At 43.4% G+C, this 12,269-nt stretch overlaps 1 long non-coding RNA gene across 1 annotated transcript; it reads left to right on the top strand.

Annotated features, from left to right (window-relative positions):
• Positions 1–1,932: 1,932 nt before the first annotated feature.
• On the top strand, positions 1,933–11,558 carry LOC118023808. Its single transcript, XR_004682902.1, has 2 exons — positions 1,933–2,226; positions 11,463–11,558. It is a non-coding gene; the product is annotated as an uncharacterized LOC118023808 (long non-coding RNA).
• The last annotated feature ends 711 nt before the right edge of the window (positions 11,559–12,269 follow it).

The raw sequence follows: 12,269 nt of genomic DNA, 5'->3' as shown, positions 1-12,269 counted from the left end.
ACCCATCCATTTTTCCTTCTTTCCACTCAAAAACCTCTACCAGTTTCTGGGGACCCCACAACAAATGATATATTGTCTTTGTCCTAAAAGGAAACTCACAAACACGGATAAATATAAAACCACTGAGTAAGTCACAGGGTTCTTAGACAGAATGTTGTGGGAGATAGCTGGGTTTAGTAGCTGCCCCTCCTGGGGGCTCAAGCAGAATTCACAGGGTTACTGGTTGATTCAACACCGAAGCACGGAGTGACAGGCAGAAGTGCGCCGGTCGGGGGGGGAAGCGCTCAGGCAGGGCAAGTGCAAACACAGGCAGCACAAGAACATCACCAGAAGGTCAAGAGCAGACCCGGGAATCATTCTCCACCCATAGTTTTGCCTCCCCTTGTCGGGCCTGTGGGGCTCCTGACAGACACGGGCACCTGGAAGTGGGAGGCGGGGACCACTCTGGTGCATCACCCTTAATCTGCTTTCTAGACTTTTCTAAAGGAGAAATCTATTAAAGCAATTTTTCAACTCTGTCCCCCAAAATGGGGTTTCATTTGGGACAAACCAAAACCCAGGATTTAAAAAACATTACTTCTGTCCTTGCATTTTAGGTTTGGTGGCCAAATTCATTTCTGAGGCCACTTTCCAAGGCCTTTATTTCTGCAGAGGGAAAACCAGAGGTGAGTCCTCAGGGGGGAGGATGTGAGAAGTCAGAGCCAACTGCTTTGTCGCATTAGGGGAAGTGCCTTCCCCAAGGGCCTGGTATGTCTCTGAGAAATGTTTCAGCTCTCCATATCGGAGGGTAGGGGTAGAAAGAGGCCTGGGTCCGATGACTTGAAGGAGCAGAGCCACAAGAAGAAGGGGTGACCAGATGGTACTTGGAGCTGCATTTGGAACTCAGAGGTGCTGAGTGAACCCAAATGGGAGCGGTCTGGGCCCCTGCTGCCGGTGGGGGCTTGAATGCATTTTTAAGGATGAAAGCACGCTGGAAAGGGGAGGTGGAGATGCATCATAGGCACACCTACACACCTGTAGAAATGCTGCGGGACCATGTACACATCCCTAACGGTTGTCCTTTCAAACCCCAACATGTGATTGGGAAATTTCCCACATTATGAGTCCCACCTCCCCAAGGTCAAAGGCTAATGCTGGCTTTCCTAACCCCCTTGCAACAAGGCATAAAGCCGAGGCTTAGCCATTCGGACACCCATGACAGACTTGGCCTCCTGAAGAGGACACGAGCAACTTGAGCTGCATGGACTCCATTTTGGGATAAGCGTTTAGGGCACAGTTGTGGGGTTCCTAGCATCCAGTGGCCATTACCAACAGTGTGAGCCATGCATGGTGCCTGTGCCCTGGGGTAGCCCCCACCGTGAGGGCGTTGTTCTGGACTGGAAGTCTCTGAGACCTGTTCTCTGGTCCTCCCCTCAGAGACCCTGCGAGCTGCATAATACCTTTGCTGATTAATCCAGCAACCTGGGTTCGTGTGGGAATGTTGCTCCTCTCGTGCTAACACTTTGCTCAGCCCCAGAGCCCTCTGGCTTGGCTTCATCAGAGTCCCAACTGCCTGGGGGAAAAAGCAGCCTGAACTGAGCATTTTCTGAGTGCAGGCACAGTGCCCTTTCTTCCTACAACCAATGCAGGAATGAGGCTAGGAGGCCTGGCTAACTTTCTCCCAGTTTACTTTCTCTCTCTCCAAACTGCATTGCAAAATCAGCCACTTCTGTCTTGCCAACCACTTCACCTCCCCTTTCTCCTCCTCCCTGGCAACCTTGCTATTTCTAGCAGTTGCCAACAGAATGGGGCCCAGCATCACCTGGCATTGACGAGGGGAACTGTGGGAAGGAGGGAGTGTGGGAGGGAGTGTGTGAGGAAGGTGGGGTCGCTGGTTCCCACCCAAGGAGATTGGGACAGGCCCTGCTGCTGGCCCAGCCTCCGCCTGACCAGAAGTGAGGAAAGAGCATCTCCCTGGAGGAAGTTGCTGACGTGGCGATTTCTCTTTTCTCAACTTGTTTTCTCTATAGGTTTACGCGTGGGGCAGTCTTGTTCTCTTTCTTTCTTTTTGGGATGGGGGATGAGATTTTTCTGGATTCAGTTTTTTTCTAACTCCTTAAAGACAATAGGTAGCATTTACTGACGCTCACTATGTGAGTGTGAGAGCTTATGGGCACCCACTGATGTAAATCTCACAACAACCCCGTGTAGCAGGTGATTGGTACCATTCGTGTCTTCATTTTACAGGTGAAGAAACGGAGATGGGAGAGCATACTTGTCAGGAGTCTTTTGGTTACAACTAAAACTTGAATTGAGGAATTCAACTCAACTTGAAGTTGAGTTCTTCAAAAAGAAGATGGGTAAGGAGGAGGTGGAGGGAGGGGAGAAGAGGGAAGAGGAGGAGGGAAAGAAAGAGAGGAAAAAGAAATGTCCTGGATTGAGAGGAGCAAGATGGCGGAGGAGTAGGAGACCTGGATTTCGTCTGGTCCCAGGAATTCAGCTGGATAGGGATCAAACCATTCTGAACACCTACAAACTCAACAGGAGATCAAAGAAAAGAATAGCAGCAACTCTCTGAACAGAAAAGTGACCACTTTCTGGAAGGTAGGACGGGCGGAGAAGTGAATCCGGGGCGATATTCGGGAGGATAGACGGCGGGGGAGGGGCCTCCGTCGGCCGCTTCTGGCAAGTGATAGAGCCGCGGAGCACAAAATCGGAACTTTTAAAAGTCTGCTCCGCCGAGGGACGTCACTCTGGTGGCTAAGCGGGGGGTGGAACCCTCCGGGACAGTGTGGTCTCAGGACCCTCGGGGTCACAGAAGGACCGGGGGTGCCTGAGGGCGGCAGAGCTCCCAAGTATCGGAGCAGGGAAGCCGGCTGCAGAGGCGGAGCCCAGGCGCGGGCTCTCAGCTCGGGGTGGCCATAAACCGGGATCCGCGGCACAGTCGGGCCCCTGCTCCTCCAGCAGGGACCCAACAAGCGGCAGATCCGGGGAGACTCCCCTTCCTCCCCCGGGAGGAGCCGCGCGGGAGTGCACCACAGGGATCTGCTGGGTTTGGAGACTCCAGACCGGGTCGGGTGCCAGAGATAGAAATGCGCGGTCACAGGCCGGGTGAGCACGGAGTGCGGCCGGAGACCAGGAGCCGGGAGTGACTGACGGCTTTTCTCCGGGGTCTCACTGAGGAGCGGCCCCGAGTTCTCGGCTCCTCCGGAGCGGAGATTGGGAGGCCGCCATTTTCACTCTCCGCCTCCAAAGCTGTACGGAAAGCTCGCAGGGAACAAAAGCCCCGGAGAGCAAACGCGAGCAGATTACTTAGCCAGGAGGGGGTAAGGGCGGGGCAATTCCGCCTCCGGCAAAGACATTTGGGAACCATGGCAACAGGCCCCTCCCCAGAAGATCAGTGAGAACAGCCAGCCAAGACCAAGTTTACCGATCAATGAGAACGGCAGAACTCCAGCGCTAGGGGACTACTGCACATAGAATTCACGGCTTTTTTACCATGATTCTTTAGTCTTTCAAAGTTAATTTTTTTAACTTTTTTTTTAATTTTTCTTTTTCCCTTTTTCAACCAACATCAATCCCTTTTTTAAAAAATCTTTTTTATTTTTCATTTTTAGAGTCATATTCTATCCCTTCATAGTAGTTAACCTTATTTTTGGTGTGTATATATATATATACATATATATATATGTTGCTCTCTCTTTAAAATTTTAGGATACAGTTTTTTCTAACAGACCAAAATATACCCTAAAGCTCTAGTGTATGGCTTTGTTCTAGTCTCCTGCCTGAACACATTCTCTCCCTTTTTTTTAAAAAATCCACTTCTTTCTTTTTTCAACCAACCTCTTATCAATTCCTTTTATAAAATCTTTTATAATTTTCATCTTTACAGTCATATTCCATCCCTTCATCGTATTAACCCTTATTTTTGTACATATATAAGTTTTTCTTTCCTTAAAATTTTGGGAGGCACTTTCTTCTAACAGACCAGAATACACCCAAAATCTAGTGTGTGGCACTGATCTATGCACCAGCTTGATCATATTTGATCATATTCTGCTTTTGTTTTTGTTTTAAGATTTTATTTATTTATTTGACAGAGAGAGAGACAACGAGAGAGGGATCACAAGCAGGGGGAGTGGGAGAGGGAGAAGCAGAAGCAGGCTTCCTGCTGAGCAGGGAGCCCGATGTGGGGCTTGATCCCAGGACTCTGGGATCATGACCTGAGCCAAAGGCAGATGCTTAATGACTGAGCCACCCAGGCGCCCCTTGTTTTTGTTTCTGCTTGTTTGTTTTTATCTTTATCTTTTTCTTTTTTTTTCTTTTTTTCTTTCTTTCCCTTTCTTTTCCCCAGTTTCAGGTCTCTTCTGATTTGTTTAGTGTATATTTTCTGGGGACGTTGTTATCCTGTTAGCATTTTGTTCTCTAATTCATCTATTCTCCTCTGGACAAAATGACAAGACAGAAAAAATCACCTCAAAAAAAAGAACAAGAGGCAGTACCGACTGCCAGGGACCTAATCAATACGGACATTAGTCAGATGTTGGAACTAGAGTTCAGAATGATGATTTTAAAGATACTAGCTGGCCTTGAAAAAAGCATGGAAGATATTAGAGAAACCCTTTCTGGAGAAATAAAAGAAATAAAATCTAACCAAGTTGAAATAAAAAAAGCTATTAATGAGGTGCAATAAAAAATGGAGGCTCTAACTGCTAGGATAAATGAGGCAGAAGAGAGAATAAGTGATATAGAAGACCAAATGATGGAAAATAAAGAAACTGAGAAAAAGAGAGACAAACAAGTACTGGATCATGAGGGCAGAATTCGAGAGATAAGCGATACCATAAGACGAAACAATATTAGAATAATTGGGATCCCAGAAGAAGAAAGAGTGAGAGGGGCAGAAGGTATATTGTAGCAAATTATAGCAGAGAACTTTCCTAATTTGGGGAAGGAAACAGGCATCAAAATCCAGGAGGCCCAGAGAACCCCCCCCTCAAAATCAATAAAAATAGGTCAACACCCCGACATCTAATAGTAAAATTTACAAGTCTCACAGACAAAGAGAAAATCCTGAAAGCAGCTCGGGACAAGAGATCTGTAACCTACAATGGTAGAAACATTAGATTGGCAACAGACCTATCCACAGAGACCTGGCAGGCCAGAAAGGACTGGCATGATATATTCAGAGCACTAAATGAGAAAAATATGCAGCCAAGAATACTATATCCAGCTAGGCTGTCATTGAAAATAGAAGGAGAGGGTGCCTGGGTGGCTCAGTTGGTTAAGCGACTGCCTTCGGCTCAGGTCATGATCCTGGAGTCCCGGGATCGAGTCCCACATCGGGCTCCCTGCTCAGCAGGGAGTCTGCTTCTCCCTCTAACCCTACCCACTCTTGGGCTCTCTCTCTCACTCTCTCTCTCTCAAATAAATAAATTCTTTAGAAAAAAAAAAAGAAAATAGAAGGAGAGATAAAAAGCTTCCAGGACAAACAAAAACTAAAGGAATTTGCAAACACGAAACCAGCCCTACAAGAAATATTGAAAGGGGTCCTCTAAGCAAAGAAAGAGCCTAAAAGCAGAGACCAGAAAGGAACACAGACAATATACAGTAACAGTCACCTTACAGGCAATACAATGGCACTAAATTCATATCTTTCAATAGTTACTCTGAATGTAAATGGGCTAAATGCCCCAATCAAAAGACACAGGGTATCAGATTGGATAAAAAGACAAGACCCATCAATATGCTGTCTGCAAGAGACTCATTTTAGACCCAAAGACACCCCCAGATTGAAAGTGAGGGGGTGGAAAACCACTTACCATGCTAATGGACACCAAAAGAAAGCTGGGGTGACAATCCTTATATCAGACAAATTAGATTTTAAACCAAAGACTGTAATAAGAGATGAGGAAGGACACTATATCCTACTTAAAGTCTATCCAACAAGAAGATCTAACAATTGTAAATATCTATGCCCCTAACATGGGAGCAGCCAATTATATAAGGCAATTAATAACAAAAGCAAAGAAACACATCAACAACAATACAATAATAGTGGGGGACTTTAACACCCCCCTCACTGAAATGGACAGCTCATCTAAGCAAAAGATCAACAAGGAAATAAAGACTTTAAATGACACACTGGACCAAATGGACTTCACAGATATATTCAGAACATTCCATCCCAAAGCAACAGAATACACATTCTTCTCTAGTGCCATGGAACATTCTCCAGAATAGATCATATCCTAGGTCAAAAATCAGGTCTCAACCGGTACCAAAAGATTGGGATCATTCCCTGCCTATTTTCAGACCACAATGCTTTGAAACTAGAATTCAGTCACAAGAGGAAAGTAAGAAAGAACTCAAATACATGGAGGCTAAAGAACATCCTACTAAAGAATGAATGGGTCAACCAGGAAATTAAAGAAGAATTAAAAAAATTCATGGAAACCAATGAAAATGAAAACACAACTGTTCAAAATCTTTGGTATGCAGCAAAGGCAGTCCTAAGAGGGAAGTATATAGCAATACAAGCCTTTCTCAAGAAACAAGAAAGGTCTCAAATACACAACCTAACCCTACACCTAAAGGAGCTGGAGAAAGAACAGCAAATAAAGCCTAAACCCAGCAGGAGAAGAGAAATAATGAAGATCAGAGCAGAAATCAATGAAATAGAAACCAAAAGAACGGTAGAACAGATCAACGAAACTAGGAGCTGGTTCTTTGAAAGAATTAACAAGATTGATAAGCCCCTGGCCAGACTTATCAAAAAGAAAAATGACCCAAATCAACAAAATCATGAATGAAAGAGGAGAGATCACAACCAACACCAAAGAAATACAAACAATTTTAAGAACATATTATGAGCAACTATATGCTAGCAAATTAGATAATCTGGAAGAAATGGAGGCATTCCTAGAGATGTATCGACTATCAAAACTGAACCAGGAAGAAATAGAAAACCTGAACAGACCTATAACCACTAAGGAAATTGAAGCAGTCATCAAAAATCTCCCAACAAACAAAAGGCCAGGGCCAGATGGCTTCCCAGGGGAATTCTACCAAACATTTCAAGAAGAATTAATACCTATTCTTCTGAAACTGTTCCAAAAAATAGAAATGGAAGGAAAACTTCCAAACTCGTTTTATGAGGCCACCATTATCTTGATCCCCAAACCAGACAAAGACCCCATCAAAAAGGAGAATTACAGGCCAATATCCTTGATGAACATGGATGCAAAAATTCTCACCAAAATACTAGCCAATAGAATCCAACAGTACATTAAAAGGATTTTTCACCACAACCAAGTGGGATTTATCCCTGGGCTGCAAGGTTGGTTCAACATCCGCAAATCAATCAATGCAATACAATAAAAGAAAGAACAAGAACCATATGATCCTCTCAATAGATGCAGAAAAAGCACTTGACAAAGTACAGCATCCTTTCTTGATCAAAACTCTTCAGAGTATAGGGATAGAGGGTATATACCTCAATATCATAAAAGTCATCTGTGAAAAACCCACAGCGAATATCATTCTCAATGGGGAAAAACTGAGAGCTTTCCCCCTAAGGTCAGGAACACGGCAGGGATGTCCACTAACACCACTGCTCTTCAACATAGTATTAGAAGTCCTAACCACAGCAATCAAACAAAAAGAAATAAAAGACATCCAAATTGGCAAAGAAGAAGTCAAACTCTCACTCCTTGCAGATGATATGATACTTTATGGGGAAAACCCAAAAGACTCCACCCCAAAACTGCTACAACTCATACAGGAATTCAGTAAAGTGGCAGGATATAAAATCAATGCACAGAAATCAGTGGCATTCCAATACACTACCGCCAAGACAGAAGAAAGAGAAATTAGGGAGTCGATCCCATTTACAATTGCACCCAAAACCATTAAGATACCTAGGAATAAATCTAACCAAAGAGGCAAAGAATCTGTACTCAGAAAACTATAAAATACTCATGAAAGAAATTGAGGAAGACACAAAGAAATGGAAAAACGTTCCATGCTCATGGATTGGGAGAACAAATATTGTGAGGATGTCAACACTACTTAGAGCAATCTACACATTCAGTGCAATCCCTATCAAAATATCATCAACTTTTTTCAAAGAAATGGAACAAATAATCCTAAAATTTGTATGGAACCAGAAAAGACCTCGAATAGCCAGAGGAATGTTGAAAAAGAAAAGCAAAGCTGGTGGCATCACAATTCCAGACTTCCAGCTCTATTACAAAGCTGTCATCATCAAGACAGTATGGTAGTGGCACAAAAACAGACACATAGATCAATGGAACAGAATAGAGAGCCCAGAAATGGACCCTCAACTCTATGGTCAACTCATCTTTGACAAAGCAGGAAAGAATATCCAATGGCAAAAAGACAGTCTCTTCAACAAATGGTGTTGGGAAAATTGGACAGCCACATGCAGAAGAATGAAACTGGACCATTTCCTTACACCATACACACAAATAGACTCAAAATGGTTGAAAGACCTAAATGTGAGACAGGAGTCCATCAAAATCCTAAAGGAGAACACAGGCAGCAACCTCTTTGACCTCAGCCACAGCAACTTCTTCCTAGAAACATCACCAAAGGCAAGGGAAGCAAGGGCAAAAATGAACTACTGGGACCTCATCAAGATAAAAAGCTTCTGCACAGCAAAAGAAACAGTCCACAAAACCAAATGACAACTGAAAGAATGGGAGAAGATATTTGCAAATGACATATCAGATAAAAGGCTAGTATCCAAAATCTATAAAGAACTTCTTAAACTCAACACCCAAAGAACAAATGATCCAATCAAGAAATGGGCAGAAGACATGAACAGACATTTTTCCAAAGAAGACATCCAAATGGCCAACAGACACATGAAAAAGGGCTCAATATCGCTTGGCAACAGGGAAATCCAAATCAAAACCTCAATGAGATACCACCTCACACCAGTCAGAATGACTAAAATTAACAAGTCAGGAAACGACAGATGTTGGCGGGGATGCAGAGAAAGGGGAACCCTCCTACACTGTTGGTGGGAATGCAAGCTGGTGCAGCCACTCTGGAAAACAGTATGGAGGTTCCTCAAAAAGTTGAAAATAGAGCTACCATGTGACCCAGCAATTGCACTACTGAGTATTTACCCCAAAGATACAAATGTAGGGATCCGAAGGGGTACATGCACCCCAGTGTTTATAGCAGCAATGTCCACAATAGCCAAACTATGGAAAGAGCCAAGATGTCCATCGACAGATGAATGGATAAAGAAGATGTGAGATACACACACACACACACAATGGAATATTATGCAGCCATCAAAAGGAATGAAATCTTGCTATTTGCAATGACGTGGATGGAACTGGAGGGTGTTATGCTGAGCGAAATAAATCAATCAGAGAAAGACATGTATCATATGACCTCACTGATATGAGGAATTCTTAATCTCAGGAAACTGAGGGTTGCTGGAGTGGTGGGGAGTGGGAGGGATGGGGTGGCTGGGTGATAGACATTGGGGAGGGTACGTGCTATGGTGAGTGCTGTGAATTTTAAGACTGTTGAATCACAGACCTGTACCTCTGAAACAAATAATACATTATATGTTAAAAAAAAAAAAAAGTAGAAGAAGAAGATAGCAGGAAGGGAAGAATGAAGGGGGTGGAAATCAGATGGGGAAATGAAACATGAGAGAATATGGACTCTGAGAAATAAACTGAGGGTTCTAGAGGGGAGGGTGGTAGGGAGATGGGTTAGCCTGGTGATGGGTATTAAAGAGGGCATGTACTGCACGGAGCACTGGGTGTTATTCTCAAACAATGAATCATGGAACACCACATCAAAAACTAATGATGTAATGTATGGTGATTAACATAACACAATAAAAAAAAGAAAAGGAAGATCTTTTGCATCCTAAAAAAAAAAGAAATGTCCTGGCTCAGGTAAGCAAAAGTCCAGTAGATATATCTAGCCTTAGGCACACCAGGATCCAGGGACCCAATAGACGTGTTTGGGCATCTGTGCCTCCTGACTGTTTTTTTTATTGGTTTTGTTTCTGGCAGCCAGTCAGTCCCCAAGCAGGAGCACAGAGGCCCCAGCAGCCCTTCCTACTTCCTACTGACTCAGCAAATTCTTTTCTAGAACTTTTGGTGGAATCCCCAAGGACGGCTGTCATGGGCTGGCTTGGGGTCGCATGCCCATCCCTGGGATCTGGACTGAGACTGAGGGAGGGCAGGCTCCACAAAGAGTCAGAGAGCTGAGACCAAAGATGGGGGAAAGGATGCTGGACAGGTGAAAAACAGGGGTCCGCAGCAGGGGACAGTGTGAGCAGGCATCTGCTATGACATCATGAAGTTCATGAACGGGCCTGGGAGAGCTGAACTCTACTCGTGCTTTTATCACTAACTAGCTGGGTTACCTTAAGACTTCGCCATTTAGAGCCTCACTTTTCCCATTTGCAAATAAAAGTAATAATACATCTCCAATCTCCCTCCCTGAGTTAGTGTAGATATCAAGTTAGACCTTGAATTGAAAAGCACTTTGAAGAGCTAAGTAGGAGGGATCATATTATTCCTGTGTATATATTCCAGTTGGTTTGTTGAAAATGAGCTTAAAACCCTCTATATTTTCCTAACTCCCTTTTTTATTTTCCTTTTTTAAAACTCATTACAAAAATAACATATACCACAAGCTGTTTTAAAATATAGAGAAGAAAAAAATAAAATAGAGGAAAAATGATTTATAATCCTACTGTTGTTAAATAACTACTATGAATATTTTGGTATTATATCTTTTTTTTCTGTGTGTATGGACACATGTATGTTTTATTAAAATAAAAGTGGCATAATACTCTTTTAAAATCTGCTTTTTCGCATAAATAATGTTGCACACATTTTATGTGGCATTAGATATTTTCCTACAACATCAGTTTAATGGCAGAAGGTCTTCCACTGTTTAACAAAACCCCTCTTATTAGACATTTGGATTATTTCTAATTGTTCCCTATTAACAAAAATACTATAGGACACATCCTAATAATTACTTGTCCATATTCATGACTATTTCCTAAGAAAATTTTCTAGATGGGGAAATTCTCGGTCAAAGATTTTGCAACATTCTAAGGCTTTCAGTATCTATTGCATATCCAGAACATTGCACCAAATTATACTCCCATGAATAGGAAATATGCGTCCATTCCTGCATCAGCTACTATAGTAGGTGTTGTCATGTTTTAAAGCTCTTAGAACTTTGAGGGGCACCGGGGTGGCTCAGTCTGTTAAGCATCCACCTTCGGCTCAGGTCATGATCACAGGGTCCTGGGATCCAGCCCTGAGTTGGGGTTCCCTGCTCAGCAGGGAGTCTGCTTCTCCCTCTGCCCCTCCCCCTGCTTGTGCTCTTTCTCTCTCTTTCAAATAAATAAATAAAATATTTTTTAAAGATCTTACAACTTTGATAAACCTTTTTCGTTTTGAATTTAGATCCATGATTACTTCACCTTGATTACTTTCTGCTGGTGGCGCCTCAGAAGACCAAAGTTCATATCCACATTAAGAAGCTGTGTGACTTCTGGTAAGTTACTTAATTTCACTAAGCGACAATGTCCATGTCTATGAGATAGAGATCTAGTCCTGCCCCTGGCCTGCTTGCCTCAGGCTGTGAAAGATCATCATACAAAAAGTAGATGTAAAAGTCCTTTCTGAGAATTCAGCTCCCGCACAGCTACCCAGGATGCTTCACATTTGCGCATTTGTCCACCATGGCAATCGGTCTACCAGATGGCCCCAGTGAAGGATGCTTCTTGGCCCTCATTCCCTGGTGGGTAGGCCTTTCCCCTTGAGTCTAGGCTGGTCCTATGTCCCATTTCTAAGTCACAGATGCACTAGAAGTGATACAGTGTGATTTCTGAAGCTGGCCACAGGATCACCTGAAATTATAAAAGAGACTCCAAGAGAGAACAACCCAGTTGGCCCTGTCAATCCACAAAACCAGAAGAGGTAGTAATACATTTTTGTTTTAAGCCACTAGGTTTGGGGCTGTGTTGTCACACAATAATGGATGAGCAAAACATCTGCCAAATTTTCTTCCAGTACCTTGAATCTGGAGCAAGTCTAAAGCTTAACGTTTAAAAGGTGTTGTCTTTGGAACCAGACAGCCTGGTTCTCAATTTTTGCCACCAGTCTCTCTGCAGCTATATCAGCTCAGGCAAATTATTAAACTCTCTCAGCCTTACTCTACCAGTCAGTAAAATGGGCATGATTACAGTACCTGCTTCATGGCACTGTTGA

The sequence above is a fragment of the Mirounga leonina genome, unplaced genomic scaffold (genome assembly GCF_011800145.1).
Source record: "Mirounga leonina isolate KUSES-001 unplaced genomic scaffold, KU_Mleo_1.0 Mir_114, whole genome shotgun sequence".
Classification (NCBI taxonomy): Eukaryota; Metazoa; Chordata; class Mammalia; order Carnivora; family Phocidae; genus Mirounga; species Mirounga leonina.
This window is presented reverse-complemented; position numbering and strand designations above follow the sequence as displayed.